Source organism: Thunnus albacares, chromosome 16 (assembly GCF_914725855.1).
Source record: "Thunnus albacares chromosome 16, fThuAlb1.1, whole genome shotgun sequence".
NCBI lineage: Eukaryota > Metazoa > Chordata > Actinopteri > Scombriformes > Scombridae > Thunnus > Thunnus albacares.
In genome coordinates, this window is record NC_058121.1 from 13,112,872 (window position 1) to 13,129,825 (window position 16,954).

Sequence of the window (16,954 nt, forward strand, 5' to 3'; positions counted from 1 at the left end):
TGAGCTTGCAGGAAAACATTAAACACAGGTGAAAATTAGGAAAGTGTAATCATCCATCCATATAACCCACTCTTTTATATATGGATCTATATACGAGGTGCTCGGTTTTACTGGCATATGGCCTTACCTACAGGTGTATTCCCAGAATAGAACAGAACATATCACCATTGTTTTATCTGATGCTGTTTGTGAACTCTTTGCTTTGAAGGATGACATTCCAGCACCGTTTGCAGTTCTCATGTTTTTCTGTGTTTCAGAGGCCCTTGTGATAGAGCTTTGGCATGCCTCCTGCGGAGGCTTTTGGACCTCTCTTATTTATTGACATTGCTCTGATCCTCTGCCAGTCTCTGGCTTTCTCATGCTAGCTAGAAGAATATCTCTCTTTTTCTCCTTCTTTGTTTCTCTCCACAGAGGTGGAAAGGGGTGATAGGAGAACACAGAATAACAGAGGGCACAGTGAAAGAGCGAGTAGATAGAGAAAGAAAAAAAAAAAAGAGGAAAGTAAACTGAGTAGTGATGGCTGCCTGGCATGAGGAGGAGTTCGGAGGAAGGTGGCCAGGGATTCTGGGAAGGACGGAGAGAGAGGATTTATGTGTGTACGCAATTGCGACGCCCCTTTACGTGCCATTTAGTGGAGCCACAGACAGACCTCCTATCTCCCAGCTGTTAGGATGCTCCAGAGGCTCCGACACACAGGAGCTATTGTTCTTCCTCTTGGCCGGACCCAAAGTGCTATAATACTGCTTCTGTCCTTGGTCTGAACTGGGCTGACAGAGTTTAGCCCGTCTGACTGGTGCTCCTTGTGTCTCACTGCCACTGCCTCAACTCATTCCCTGCTTTGTCCATATATCTGTGCATCCTTGGTTGTGACTTTGCTCTATCTGACACTGTACAGAGACGTTCTCTCTGTATTTCGTTTTTTTAGTCTTTTTCTGTTAAAACACTTTTTTCAACTGGGGATACAGTCCTCATTGTCTTTCTTGCATCTTCCATTATTTTTCTCTCTACAACTCCTGGTTTGAGAGTTGACATAGTGTTCCTAACCTTATCACAACACTTAATGTTTTGTGTTAGACCAGATATTTTTTGCTATTACTCTTTACTTTTTCATTTAACTTTGGAACAAAGGTAGAACAATATTGCTGAACACAATAACATATAAAAGTTAATTGAATTGGTAAAAAATGAAATTGATTCAATGAAATTCAAGACTTTTTAGAGCCTGAAGCTCTTTCCATTATTGATCTTTCACATTGAAAAACTGCACTTAATATCTGTATATCCACACAATATCATACAGGAAAGAGCTCCATCATCTCTTCTACTTCCTACCTCACCTTTTATTCACCTAATTGTTATCCTTGTCTCTCTTTAAGTTGCCTTTCTGCTTCTCTCAGCCTCTATTTCATTCTCTCACTGTCACCGAGGGGAAGAGAGGGCGATGACAGGGTCTCTCAATGAGTTGACAGGATGTCTCTGAAATAGACCTGTCTGACTGTGTCTCTGCCACCGCCAGCAGGACAAAAACACAAATCTGAGCAAAGAGCTGCCTGTACTCAAGTGCAGGAACTGAACATCATGTCTACTGCTGTCCTCTTTCTGTGATTTTTGTCCTCCATCCTTCAGCCTCTCCTCTCCCCCTCTGTCTCTGTTTGCAATCTCTCTCTTTTCTTATGTCACTTGCTTTGTATTTTCTAAGTCTGTTTGCATCCACGTATCTATCTCGTATGCTGGCAGCAACGGTGATGCAACACCTCTGCTGCCAACTAGTATGACCACAGCCGCTGCATTTGAATACATGCAGGACTTCTGTCACTCGCCACGTCACTTTAGGCTCTGGTGAGTTTTAGAAAGGATTTTTCTTGCTTTTATAATGTTGAGCCTAGCTGTATTTTATATGTGCTGGTTGCAGTTTGGCAAACAGAAAGGCTATGCTCATGTTTTCCGGCTTTAAAAATAATTTCCATTTATTCAAGCCAAGAACTTTGGTGTCATAACTGTCTAAATGTGGTTCAGACCTGATAACACTCTGCCAAAAGAGAAAAGAAGAAGAAGGAAAAAAGGTCAGTGCAATATTGGCTTAAAATACATTGTTATATTGTTAACTGCCTACTCTCTCTTCGTGGGCTCATGACTTTTTGCTGCAAACTGAAAAAAAAAGCCCTCACAACTCGTCATTCAGTGACAGCCATGCAGCTCTGTGGTGTCCTGTGTCTGACCTGGATTATTCTCTTAGCTGAAAGCCAAAATGAGCTACATAATGGGGTAAACTATGGACTGTTGAGGCCACTCCCCTGGTGTCATGTGTATGTTTGGATGGTAAATGTAGTCTGATACCTTCCTCAGCACAATGTAGCTTTGGTCTGGTCCAGGAGCGAATTGGATACAGGGTTTTTCTGAGTTGCTATTGGCTTGAGTACTGATCGTGGGTGTGTGTGCCACTGTGTTTTTGTGTATATGTCTATGGTAAGGGTATTAATGTTTATATTAGCAAAGCAATTACAATGTAATGTAGCTGCCCCTTTGGGTCACCAAACGATTTCTGTCCTGTGCATAATCAACGTCTAAATGCTGCTCACTGACTTCGAAATGATCTTTGCAGCTGCACTCCGAGCATGTGTTTATTTTACTAGATTTTAATATGCAAAGTTAAGCAAAAACTCCACCACAATCTCTTTTGTGCTTCTCTCTCTTCTTCTGTTCAGTACCTTCTTTCCTCTCTTTTACTGATGGGTTCTTATTGAGCTGGAACGGCCAATTCCTTGTTGTCGTGGTGATGTGTGTTGATTGATGGAGGTTGGTGAAACAGGAGGCGAGGCACATTTATCCCGTCGACAGTTTGAATCCCTCTTGTCAGGACTCAGACGTTTGTATTCAATTACAGACGCATTGCATTTTCATTAGGATTTTTACTTTTCTTCTCAGTTCCTCCACTGGCAATGGGTAGAAGTAGAGTTGAAGAGACAGTGAAGAATTAGAGACAAGCAAGAGGTAGAAAATAAAAGATGCAATGGGCATGTTTTGTTAGCTCAACACCCTCGCCCCTCAATCTTCTTTGTCATGTTATGTCATGTCATGTAATCCTGTACAATCCACCATCACATGATATCTCATTTTGTCATGACTTAGATGAATTGTTTAAACTGTCAAAATTTCAGTCTGAATCTCTCTTTTTTGGATAACATAATTTTCAACAGATAGTAAGGGTCCAACAAGAATCACTTGAATGACTAAAACCATGATTGATCTGATATAACTTATTAAGAGGCCTTTCTTAACATCACCCTGATTGTCAGAAAACTAACAAAACAGTGTCTACCAATGTCTATGAATGAACATAAATCAGAGAATGCAGTCATTCCCAAAAATAAAATGCCACAATTTGAAAACGAACTAAATACTATTAAATATATACCAATGATCTAGACAGCTGTTGTAACACAACAAACAATCACAGAACTGATTGAGAAATATACACAAATCTTTAAATGCAAGTGAAGATGAATAATGATATTCGCCAGTTAACGAAAAAAAGAGATCTTGCACTGAAAAAGTCACTCTCCACCAAATTGAATACAGACCTCCTTATTTTTTAAGGATCTGAGAAATATGGTAGTTAGGGAACTGCGCAAAGCAAAAACAACATACAGTACTTTACAGAACTGATTGCAGAATCTAAAGAAAATAGCACCTCCCTCTGGAAACAGTCTTACTATGTCAATGAAAATTTTAATAATGACTTCATTTAGTCAATGGGGGAGCTTGCTGAAAGTTTTGAATCAGTAAAATTACCACAGGTTATAATGATAAACTCATTGCAATTTGCTTTCTATATTAAGGCGGTTGGCCAAGAGAAAGTAGGTAAAATCTTCAATAAGTCTAGTAATTCAAATGCAAAGGATCTGTTTGGGTTGGATACTGCTCTTATCAAAACACACAGCTCCACCCTGATCAAACCTATAACGCATCTGATACACCTCTCCATCAGAACTGGTAAATTCCCACAAAGCTGGAAAACAGCGATCATCACACCAATTTGTAAGGCTGGAGCACCAGACTACGTAGGCAATTACAGACCTGGAAAAGGTTATTGCAGATCAATTGGTTGACCACCTTGAAAGCAATGAACTTATTTATCCTAAACAGACCCTAGAAGGGCTTTTGACACCATGAACCATGACATACCTCTGAACAAACTTAGCACATTTAATTTTTCAGAGCAAGCAACTGGCTAGTTTGCATCATATCTGAAAAGCCCACTGAGATAGTCTGTGTGCATACCAACTTCCACACCAGGTGCTCAAGCTGTAAAGACTGATAATTACACCTTGAGGTGGACGGGCAGTCCACGCCTTTACTTGAAGAGTTTACCAACTTTTATGTAAACAGTGTCACGGCTCTTGTCAATCAGATGTAATTGTCTTTTTAATATTTATTCCAACGTGTTAAAAATCAATGCAAAACATTCAATCCCCTGACGATCCAGAATGGGTATTCCACAAGGCTCGATCTTAAGGCCTTTGCTTTTCAGCTTATACATTGATGATTTATCAACATGCTGTAAAAGAGCTGGTTGTGAAATGTATGCTGATGACACAATCATTTATGTATCAGCTAAAACCCCTTGTGTAGCAGCAGAAACATTAACAAACAAAATGGAGGGTCTATCCCAGTGCCTCAAAAACATTCCGCGAGAAGGAAAACAAAAGATAAGCTTACAATTAAAATAGATCAAGAGGAAATAAAGAAAGTCAGTGATTTTAAATACTCTGGTATCATTTTGGACACCCAACTCATATTTAATAAACACATTAAAAAGCTATACAAGACAGTAAAGACAAATCTGAACTGTTTTAGAATGATAAGACATTACATACCGCTTAAGGCAGCTCAACTGTTCATGCATGCCATAATATTTTCACAGTTATCCTATTGTGTTACTGTATGGAGCCAAGCTTCACAGTCAACTGTCAAACCCGTTACATCACTATATGAACAAGCACTGAAAATAATGGATCAAAAACAACTTAAATGGCACCACTGTATAATTCTGAAAAAGTACAAGTTGCTCAGTTATGACAGCTTCATCAAGTTTTCTTTTATCAAATTGATTTTTAAATGTGTGAACAATCTCGCCCCAGCTGTACTTCATCCATATGTCACAAAATCAAACACCAATAGAGCTGCAGGGTGGCACAGTGCAAAACTACTTTCGGTCAGTCATCTTTTCCAGTAAAAGGGATACATTTTTGGAATACCCTACCAACAGAAATAAAAACACTGACCATAATGTGGTGTAAATATTGTAATTTTTGTATGATCAAGTCACATGTATGAGAATGTCACTATTTATTCTGTGCTGAATTTAACTAATGTACTTTTGGTGGTGATGATGACCATTTTTGAGTAGTAAGGCCTAATCAGTGACAGGGGTCACAAATTAGCCATGGCTAATCCTATATGAAACACATCTGTATCATGTTATCGTAAACTGTTGCAATGTTTTTTGCAATGTACATTGTCCCTGACAAAAAAAAAATGTTTGTGTACCATATATAGAAATGTTATAAAGAATCTTTACAAAAGGAAAGAGCTAGGCCAAGGTTCACAAAAGGAAGATGAAGGGAACAGAAAAAAGTGCTGACAAAAGAGAAGGAGAGCATAAGGGGAAGTAGCCAGTTAGCGTCCTAGTGTGTTTGTCCACAATTTCTCAGCAGGGGTGCCTGTGCACACAGACAACTGTTGCCTTCAATTAGGTGCCAATATTTGGCTGTTCATTTACGGCTCACAGCAAGCATCCAGCTCCGCTTTGGATTTGCGAGAGGCCCGAGCACAAGGCTCTTCTGATTTGTGCTGGATAGAAGCCCAGCACAGGCCGTCCGTGTATGCTTCTCCTCCATTTCAGATGGGAAGATCGGAAGTGGATGCAACCTCACTTCCCTTTTGTCTTTGATGGTGAGCAGGATATGCCAAATTCACTTAAACCCTCAGTAAGAAAATCTACTCTTGACAGTTTTACTCAACAATTATCAGTGCTTATCATGCTGTCAGTTCGCCAGGACAAATCATTGCTGCAGAGGGGTCAAAAAGGGGCCAGGAAATTTTTCCTGGTGAAGGTAGCATCTAAAAAGATAAAGATAGACTCTCAATGAAAGGAGGTTGTGGTTTAATGAGACTACATACTGCCAGGAGAAATGTTAAGGCATGGGGGTGGTAGTATGTTTATGCTATATTCTGTAGGGCCTAACTAAGCTATATTAAAATTTCAGTAATGTGATGATGAAATCAAAGCCAATCTCACAAGTCAAGCTTTGGGAATGGTCTATCTGTGACACAACAGTCCCTTACATAACTGTCTTCATTTATAGGCACATGCCTACAGCTTGGAGTGTGTCTTGGTTACTATTATATAAGAGAAGCAAAACACTCATAAATCTTAAATTTGCACTTACATATGTTAGTAATGATAACGAGGACAGTGTCCATAGGCGTTGTCTCTTTGTCCTTGCTCCGGAGCAGTGGTGCATCAGTGTGAGTGTGTGCTCATGTGTGTATGCATGAGATCACATGTGTATCCCTCTGCATTTATTTAGTGCTACCGCAGTTGACTGGACCATAAGACGGCAGATGTGTGAATGTGATTCATTGCCTCGGAGGTCCAAGTGAAGCCATTCGACCAGCAAGCCAGTGAGCTGTGACTGTGAACCATCATCCTCTTGACATAGCCACTCGCCGCTGCACTGTTTTTATGGACGACAACACTGCTGGCTATCCACTGGCCCAACACATTTAGCTTGGATCGCAGAACACTAAAATACGAAGAGGAGTAAGACAGGGCTCAGTGCAGTGATTTGAATGGGTACTTTTAGGTGAAAACTGTGATGTTTTTCTGGTTACCATGTCATTATTATATGATTTGTATGGTAGTTAGAGGTGAAAAACTAAAAAAAACGATTATTTACCATATTTGGAAGAACTTTTGATACTCTGCTACAGAGAAACGTTGATTGGTTTTTGGCTGGTTGAACCAATAGCTTCAGTAAATCGTCTCTTCGCATTCACAGTACTTGGTCTGTCAATGACATTTTCATTGCATACCAGCAGATGAAACAAATGTGGCAGTAAGTGCTCTGTCATCATTTCTGTGGATTGAACGTGTGTGAATAAATTATTATAAGGCTCTGTGCATTGGCTCTGTAGGTGTGCAAAGGTACTGTAGCTGACAAACACATAGGAATCACTGGAAGACCATAGGAACATAGATTTGGCTGCTCTGGATGCTTTTTGTTTCCTTGTAAATTCAGCAGAACGCACCACCAACCACACTTACTTTTACCTGTTATTTGCACAGTCCCTCCATCCCTGCATAAAGAGAGAGGTTCACTTCACTGGCTACATGCTGGGTGTGCTCAGATGACAGTTGTTGAGGCTGGTGCATCTGTTTGATAAATAACACACACACATCTAGTGGCAGCATCTGAATCAAGAAGAAAAAGTCTTTTTTAAAGCATGCCTTGACCTACGTGTTACAGATGTTCTTTGTGAAAAATAAAAACGCATCTTATAGTATTCTAATTGAATACTATAAGAAAATGAACCAAAATTCATATTGGATAAATTCATAAACTTTTTCCATGTTCTTTTAAATATGGCAGGTGTATATTTAAATTCAGTGAAACAGTCTAGAAATCAACATTTACTGATGTTTAATTATTCAGAGGCAATCACAGATGTGTGAATACACACATACCACGCTGAGCAGTGAAAGTAGTGCAGCATGAATCCTGTTAACAGCAGCAGATGGACCGCAGTAATAACGAGGCTGCTATTTGGCAGGTGATGTTATTCAGGGCTTGTTGGGGTCTTACAGCAAACCAAGATGACAAGAGGAAAAAAGGGGGGCACAGGGATGGAGGATAATGGGTCAGGCCAGTAGGGGTGGGAGTCATTGGGAAACTCATGATTTGATTAGATTCTGATTCTTGGTATCTGATTTGATTCAGTGTCGATTCTTGATTCAAAATTGATTCTCAATTGAATGAATAGAAAAGGGGGCGCAATCTTACACCAGTATACCATGTGCCAAACCATTCACTGGTGTCCTTATTCAAATGAAATGCAATATGAAACATAACTGGCAGTTAAGATAAATGGTCCGCAGCTTTTTGATTTTAATAAGTTAACTGCATTAATTAATTAATTTGAAAGCATTTTACAGTCTTCTGCCTGTATGAGAATAATGAAATGAAAGTATAATTTACTGAAAAACATCACTGGTTCAATGTCTTTTATAAAAACAGAAGTTGTGTTTGCTCTGGAGTAAGGGGAGGCGGATTGCTCTGTCATGGCTCCAGCAGAGGAGAGCAGCCTCTCTGGTGCTGCACTGTTAGCTCCGGGGAAAGCCATTGTTGTCCAAGACGCTGAACGGGTGCAGGGTTTTTGAGGTGAAACAGACTGTGCACAGAGTTATTTTCTGAACCTCAGAGTTGTTTGAAGTTGTTTAAGTGCTGCAGTGTGTGTTGGTCAGCTGGTCTCATTTGTTACTGCTGATTGCCGCTCCGCTCCACTAACGTTTATCTCTGAGTGATGGCGTATTAAGTATTCACAATATACTTCACGTTTATCTCGCAAAGGTAGTTATTTACTCATTAAATCAAAATGTGCCCAAACGCTGCTTTTTTCGAAGATGAACTACAGGATATCTCTAGTGTATTTGGCTGTAGACTGTCTGAGTGCATCACATTATTAACTAACATTTAGAAAATCGATTTTGACATTTGTGAATCGATTTTTTCACCCACCCCTACAGTCCGGGACAGGGGTCTCTGATCTTTATATTGGGTTAACATTTTCAATTGATTCCAACATTCTCCCCCTGTGAGCTGCAGACTATGGCTTAAGATATATAAAAACAAGCTGTCAGTAAGGGTATGCACCAAGCTACTCTTTCTTACAAATGTATTTGTTTATGTGTTTGTATGTATGTGTCTTAATCAGCCCTATCTGGCTAAATGCCAGACCAGTGTTTGGAGTTAAACGAGCTTGGCGTGAGCTGCCTGGAGGAAAAACCATCCTCCTCCAGCTGAACAGTAACCGCAGCCCACGTGGGTCCATCCTGCAGTGTAGGATAAGGTCTAAGGTCATTTCACTATTGTGTGTGGTTATATAAATGTTAGTGGCAACTTGAGGCAAAGGTCTGCTTTGCGTAGTTAAACCTCAGGAGGACTGATAGGTCCTGACAGACAGGCCTGGTCTCACTCCTGGTACGGCTGCCTCTGTTAACTGCAGAGTCTCTTCTTTTTCCATCTGCCTCACTCTCCATTGTGTTTATCCTCCCTTTTCTGTCCTCCACTGTCCCACTGTCTGTTTCCCACGTGTCTATATACCATATTCCTCCCCTTCCTTCATCCTACTTTACATAAGCTGGAGCACAGTCAGTGCTGACTGCCACCAGTGAGGATAATAATGACTGCCAGTTTTGCAGTCAACACTATGCTGGAAGGCTTCATCAAGTTGTGACCAGCCCTATAGAGCCAATCACAATGTTTGTTTATAATAACTTCCGGATATAAAACCCCTGCATCATGTACATACAATTTAATGGCGCAAAGCAAAAATAAATGTCAGTTTAAGCAGGGAAAGAAGTAAACGAAGAAGAATATAAGTTATAATTAAGCTAAGTATAAATGAATAAAGCAGTGGTAAGGCGGCTTCCCACTATGACAAAGGAAGCCACCAGTTAGTCCGACCAGCGGTGAGATGTCGCTGTTGGGTAGATTTGGTTTAACAAAGATGCTAGCAAAGCAACACAGTCCATAAAATAAGCACAGCAGAAACGTCAGCTGGCTTGGACCAACTGTGTTTAACTATATATCTTTAAACGTTACAGTTACGGCTGAAGATGACAACACAAAAAACAAGTTTGCTGATTTCAAATATCTCCGCAATTCAAATCAACTGCCAGTTGTCTACCTGGAAGTGACTGTTGTTGTCAGTGTGACATCACAGTGATTTGGTCTATAAACGTGAATGTCTGTCCCTGACTCACTGACTCACTGACTGAGTGATGAAGTTACCGCATTAATCAGCTGAAGCTTGGGAATCCCAGAATGCATTTCACACCAACCAGCAGTGATGTCAGATTTTGAGCCAGGCTAAAAGCTGTTGTTATTTTCACTGTTAATATGTCACTTTATTAAGTTTAAATATTTTTTCAGGTGAGAAAGTAACCATTTAGATTGCCAATGTGCGGTCAGTTTATGCAAATAACACCTATTTGGAAAATTGCTCTGACGTTTTTGGAGATGTGAGGAGCCGCTGGCCGGGTGAGACCAGCAGGTCATCTCAGCTTCTCAGCTGCTAGCAGCCCAACTCCTGAGATGATCGGCCAGTCAGCGTCCATCATCATCCCGGAGAGAACATGATCCAATTAACTGATCTGTGCAGCTCTTTGGTAATTTACCACTGGCTCTGATTTCTCTGTAGCATTGTGATATATGATATAATTCCTTTTGCAAGATAAATGTCCGTCTCGCAGATTAAATCTAACAATTGCAGCTGTTCTAGTTTAAATACTAGTCTTGTCGCAGATCTACAGTGAGTTCAAACAAAGTTAACATTACAGTGGAAGAGAGGGAGCAGAAGGAGTCGGAGTCAGCTAGAGGAGTAACTAAGTAGTAGTCTTTTCTGTATTTTGCTTTTGCAAACAATTCCCATTCAAGTTTATCATGATACTGCTGTGTTAAAAAGTCTCGTTTGGGAGTGAAAGTGGTGCTCTTAAAGCATACTAAAAAAAACTAGAAGAATGCAGTATGTATTAAACCGGTGGCTAATTTAATGTAGTACCTGGCTACCACACATGGAAGTCCAGTCATTGAAATGCTGCATAATAGCTGTAATACATAATTAAGCTAAAAATCTCCCAAAAGGTCACCTTTAAGACTCATTTCAAGCAATGGCTTAAGGCAAACTAGAGCTGTGATCACTTTTAACCAGACATGTGCACAATGTATTTTGTCTTTTTCTTCTTGTGTATTTGTATTTGCATATTGTTACTTATACTGCTTTCTGTTTTTTGTTACCTGCCTAGGGACTACAGAGATAAATTAGCATTCTTGTTAGCTCCGGCATGTTTACATCTTGTATTTTATACTGATGTTTATTAATGTGCTCTGTCCCTATCAAGTAAACAAATAATAAAATATAAATAAATACATTTTTTTAATCAGTTATACCCTGATTTAATGTAGACATCTGGGCATCTTATTACATGCTGACCACCTTAATGAAGAGTTTTGAAAGTAGAGCAGTAAATGTTTTTCCAGCCCTTGATTAGGGTCAAAAATTACTCAGAAGTTTCCTGAAGCGGGGAAAAACTTTTAGTGGTGAGTCGGCCAAAGTATTTTCAGATTTAAATTATGTACATTCAACAGTCAGGTGAGTAGGCGAACTATTTTAAATATGGATCTATATCTAGTAACTATCTGGAGTTGCTTCAGTAGTAGTGAGATGAACGGCTCACCTGTGTGGGAAACAGGAAGAGGTGAACTGTGAACAAGCTGAGTAGGTGCTGATCTAATTGTAACAGGACTGAGAGAGCTCTTGGTTTTAGAGCGATGCAACGATGACTGTGACTAACAAGGGCATGATAACTCAGATATCCTCACTCACACACACACACACACACACACACACACACACACACACACAGAGGTGCAGTGATGAGGGGGACAACAGACAAGCCAAAGTCTGACTGACCAGGATAGATAACAAGGAATCGTGTGGGAGTAGTGATAACAGCTGCTGTGGATTCTGTCTGTCTTTTTGCTCTTACTTGCACGTTTGTGTACACACACATACACGCACGCAGGCATACGCACTCACACACACACACACACAACCTCACTCGATACTGAAGAGAACGCTTGGAGCTTGAAATATGCCCACCGATAAGAGGAATAAAATAGAGGCAACCAAGGGGAGAGAATTGTACCTGCAGGAAGAATTGGATTTGCCTCCCTTTCGAGATGTGTCGATTGAAGAGACAAGCAGGGAGCCTCACAATGCCTGTGACGGCCAAACGCATGAGGGGGAAAAGGGACTGAGAGGTGCTTTTGTCTCCATCCTCTCTGTCCCATTATCACCCGTATCGCCTTCACCAGAGACAAGACACTGCAGTGGGCTTGATCTCATGATCAAATCTATATGGACGAGTGGGATATGTGTGTCAGTTGGGGGAGTGGAGGACTGCATTGTGTCTCAATTGTGATCCTCTGGACTCACATACACAGTACTCAGTCGTATCCATCTAAATATAGCGCATTGAATCATGCAGACACCTTAAGTAACACTCCTCCACAATCTAAAAATCTCATTCAGCTTCTTGGGGAAAACTGCCTGGCAGGCAGTGCAAATCGGTGTCTTTATCATTGTTCAGTGTAATGGCAGAGTAAGTGGATGGCTGAGACCTTAATTGTGTCAGTCTTCTACAGTGCTGTTAAGACAAGCTTGTTAGGCCACATTTTGTCTTCTTTAGCCCCCTTCACTCCACAGAGATTCATTCCTTCCTCCCACCACAGCTCTCTCTTTTCCATTTGCATGCAGAGAATGTTCACCAACTATTTTGCCTTGCAGTGGCATTTTTAAACGTGGCTGTCAGGACTGTGTGCGGGTGCGTGGGGTTGAAGGGTGGTGTGGGGGTGCTGAGATGTCATGAGACATGGGTCACATGATGCCTGCAGCTGACCTTTTTGACCCCTAATGAGCATACTGTGTCTATAGATGGAAAAGGCCCCGAGGACAGTGACCAACCGCTGCGTGCTTGCCACAATGGCACCACCTATTGCCCTAAGTCTGTGCATGTGTTTGTGTGTGCGTGTGTGAGAAGTTTCATATATATATATATCCATTATTTGACAGTGATGCAAGGATCTGTATAGTTAAACAGAAATATTAAAAGGTGTTTGAGTTTTATATTTGACACTATAACTGCACTTTTATGGAATTCATGGTTTTCACTGTTTAAGGAATAACTAGGTTATAGCTGCGACTGATGATTACTTTCATTCAATCATTCATCATCATCAATTATTTTCTTGATTAATCTATTAATCATTTTATCTATAAAATGTCAGTAAATAGTAAAAAAAATGCCCCTTATAATTTCCCAGAGTTTAAGGTAGCGTCTCCAAATGTCTTATTTTGGTCAAACAACAGTCCAAAACTCAAATATATTCATTCAGAGAAGCATCAAATCTTCACATTTGAGAAGCTGAAACCTGCAAGATTTTGGTGTTTTTGCTTAAGAAATGACTATAACGATTATTTGATCTTCACAATAGTTACCAGGTAATTTTCTGTCTATTGACTAATTGATTAACCGACTAATCGTTGCAGCTCTAAACTATGTGATGGTTGTGATGGCGGGTGATGCATAGCGAGAAAATTGCAGGGCAAAAAATGCTGAATGTATGTTTGAGGTAAATTAAGAAACAGTTTGTCCACCAGAGAGCACTGACAAGTGTATTTTTAAAAATGAAAATTAACTGAAAAAAGATGTTTATGTTGTGTTTATGTGGAAAAAAAAGGTTTCAACCTCAAAAATCCAGTACCAAGGGGATTCAATTTGCAGTGTATTATAATACAACTTCTGACATGCTTGCTTGTGTGTGCATTGAACTGAAAACTGAAACTTCAAACTTACTACATATTTAATTTAAAATGGTTCTTTTTAGCTGGCTGTAAAAGAAACAATGGAGACTTGATCACACCAGGACTTTGTGCCATCCCATTGGTCAGTCCTGCTGTTCTGTACCCACTGGCACTGCCTCAGGCCTCCTCGAAGCAAGGGCACCTTCACTGAGCATCAGCACCCTCGTCTGCCAGCACTTTGTTCCCGAACTCATCTCTTGTGCACAGATACAGCCTGTGACATCGCACAAAAACTCAAGAGACAGCCTATGAGAGGTTTGCACAGTTGCCCTGGGCGTTGTGTGATCGGTCCAATTTATCCCACAAATCCTCCCTGCTTCCCTTCTTGTCTTTCCTCCTCACATATCCATCCCTGCGCCGCTGCCAAGTTCCACTCGGTTGACTGAATGGTTGTGAAAGGGTTGTTTAATCTGTTTTTGGGGTTTGACTGACCCTGCTCTATCAGCATGTGGCTTTCCAGGTGCAGGCACTTTGTCTCACGCTTTGATTTTTAACATAAGCAGAGATTTTTGTTCTGATATTTCAGCCTGTAAAAACTCAAAGATCAAAGTTGATGGCATGTTAACACTTTTATCGACTGAATCTTTTTGAATTGACATTTTTTGTAACTTCAAAAAACTCATTTATTTGGTTCACAGCAAGTTCTAAAAGATGATCAACAGTTGAAAAAGGAAGAGATAATTTCGTCAGTCGCTGTTAAAAATGGCCAGATTATTGTCAACACCTTTTGAAGAGAGAGATTTAACAGATTTTTGCCTGTGTTTACACATTTCCTTTTCTTCAGGAGGCAGTGGTGCATGAGAGACTGAAATACACTTTGCCTCCAAGCTATATCACCAGACTTTAAAACCGCTGTTCTCTATTCCTTCTCTGACCATGACATATTTTTAGATGTTGATCAAAGGATAATTGATAGAAGAACAATTTGTCCACAGTGTTCAAAATCTGCAACTTCCCATCAGGACCATGTAGATACAGAATATAGGTGATAAAGTGACAAAAATGGAAAAGGTGAGTGATTAAAGGGCACTTCAGATGTGGAAAAGCTGGTCTTGCAATTCGCAGCTCTTTACACCCAAGTATAATTGATTTCGACATGTTCCTCTCTGGGATATTTACAGCAGTCAGATGAATGTGAAACAGCTATTCACAGCACATTCTATAGTATTGAATCACAGCACATACTATATTGCAATATATTGAAAAAATTGCAGTATCAATGATGGTATCACATCCTACTCCCCCTCCCCCGCCCCCCCAACAGAAAACCTCTCTCATTTCTTATCCTGCTTCCCTGCCCTGAAACACACAGAGCCCCTGGTGTGGACTCTGGCATTGATCTCTATGAGAGAAGATGATCGATCTCTCTCTCTCTCTTTCTCTCTCTCTCTCTCCACACTGCTTTTTCGTCTTTCTCTACTTTGCCTCAAGCTCCCTCTCTCTCTCGCTCTCTCTTTGTATGTCTCGAACTCTCTCTTTTTCTGTGGTAGACTTTTCCCCCCTCAAAGCTTTGGACAACCTCCATCTCTGCACAGGAGCTGGAAACTTTTTTTTTTTTAAAACATGCAACATAAGTCTATTTAAACCTTGAAACTCTCTTCATTTTCATGCAGAAATTGCATTAAATAGTGCATATGAACGTACACACGGTGGTACACAGAGTATCTGGAGAGACTGGGTTCATCTTGTGTGACCGAGCACAGTCGTGTATTCTTAAGGGACAACACCCTTTCAATTTCTATTGACTACCAAATGAGGGGAAGCAATGAATGGACAGCTCAAGTTTCCCTTGGCAGACATGTCCATTTTATTTAAGTGTTTTGCCCTCCTAACAGGCTTGTTGGCTGGCTTAAATAGGACTCCTGTGGGCTCGCGAGTATGAGTGCTTGTTTTTTCGTCACTTTTTTTCTTTTCTTTTTTCTGATTGTGTTATCAGTTGTTGGAGCTGACAGGGGGTTGCTGCAGTGGTTAGTTTGTGTTCATGTCCTTCACGTCTGTATGGACAGCGAGGGAGTTGGTATAATAAAATTTCCCTCACAGGCCAAACAAGCGCAGCTGCACAGTGCGAGCATGCAGACATTTATTATTGAGCAGCTTGCTTTCATTATTCATACTAGTGGGTTTCTGTGCACTCAGCAGATAAACTTCTTTGAGTCTGTTTGTTCATCAGACACTCTACTCATTGATGTTGGCACACAGATGTCTATGAATATTTAGTTTTGCATGTCTACAGTGGGATAAACCATGTTTGCTAAATGAATGTCTAGAGCAATCTAATCTTTTTGTATCAAAATACAATGCAGGCTGTGTCCAGCTGCTCATTCAGTATAAGGTTGGTCATTGATCATGCTCTGAATACAATATAGTGGACAGTAAGCCATTGTTGAGTCTCAGTGATTTCTATTCATACGCATGGAAAATATTTGAAGGGGAAACTTTGGTTTCATTGCTGTCTTCTCCAAAGAGTTGTATGAACAAAAAAAAGACAGCCATATAACTTGAGGATACATATGACATTGTTAATGATAATGAAATACATAAAATAACAGGGATTGTGATTTTCCATTTTTCAGTGGTCAGTGTTGCAGTTGTTTTTTTGTGTTTGTGTCTGAAGCAACTCCTGAAAATTGTTTACAGCTGGCAGCCAACATTATAACAACCCAGAAAGCCAGCCAGTCAGTGAAAACATGCCATCTGAGTACCTGAATACCATCTGAGTGCCAGTGTGCCAGCATGCTCTCTTTGATCAGTGCTGGCTGTGTCAAGAGGAGAAGCAGTGCGTTGTGCTAAATGACTTGCTTCCTTCACACCCCTGCTTGATTGGGACCACTTATACGTACATGAATAATGGCGACAGACAAACCGGAGGGACCGAACGATTGAGCTCAGGTGGGGGGAAAACTTGGGGAAAAAAAAGCTTCACACTTCACAGAACAGCCTTTGTTTATGTAGATGTAGGCAGTGTTTCAGAGAGAATATCATGAGAAACACAACGCAGACAAAAATTCAGAGTAATTGAAGGTAGGAGGCAAGTTTATCATGTATCCATATCTCTCACCATAAGCACTCTGCAAAGTTTCCCACTACTAGAAAACCTCGTTACCAGCACGAGAGTTGCAGGTGTATTTTTAGCCCAACAACAAGATGTCTGTGTGTGTATGTTATAGCACCTCACTGGTGAGAGGGCCTGAGAGGTGTCATCTCACTGCTGAAAGGTTGCTGGGCCGGCTGGTACAGAATTTTA

The 16,954-nt window shown here is 40.5% G+C and overlaps 1 protein-coding gene across 3 annotated transcripts in view; it reads left to right on the forward strand.

The window, feature by feature from the left end:
* wasf1 (WASP family member 1) overlaps nucleotides 1-16,954 on the forward strand; it is a 65,797-nt gene that overhangs the window by 3,354 nt on the left and 45,489 nt on the right. Inside the window, exon 2 of one of the 3 annotated variants that reach the window (XM_044377283.1) lies at nucleotides 13,734-13,965. The exons of the other annotated variants lie outside the window; for them this stretch is intronic. The gene's annotated coding sequence lies outside the window, so the exon portion shown is untranslated. The remainder of the gene's footprint in view (nucleotides 1-13,733; nucleotides 13,966-16,954) is intronic. 3 annotated transcript variants of the gene reach the window in all.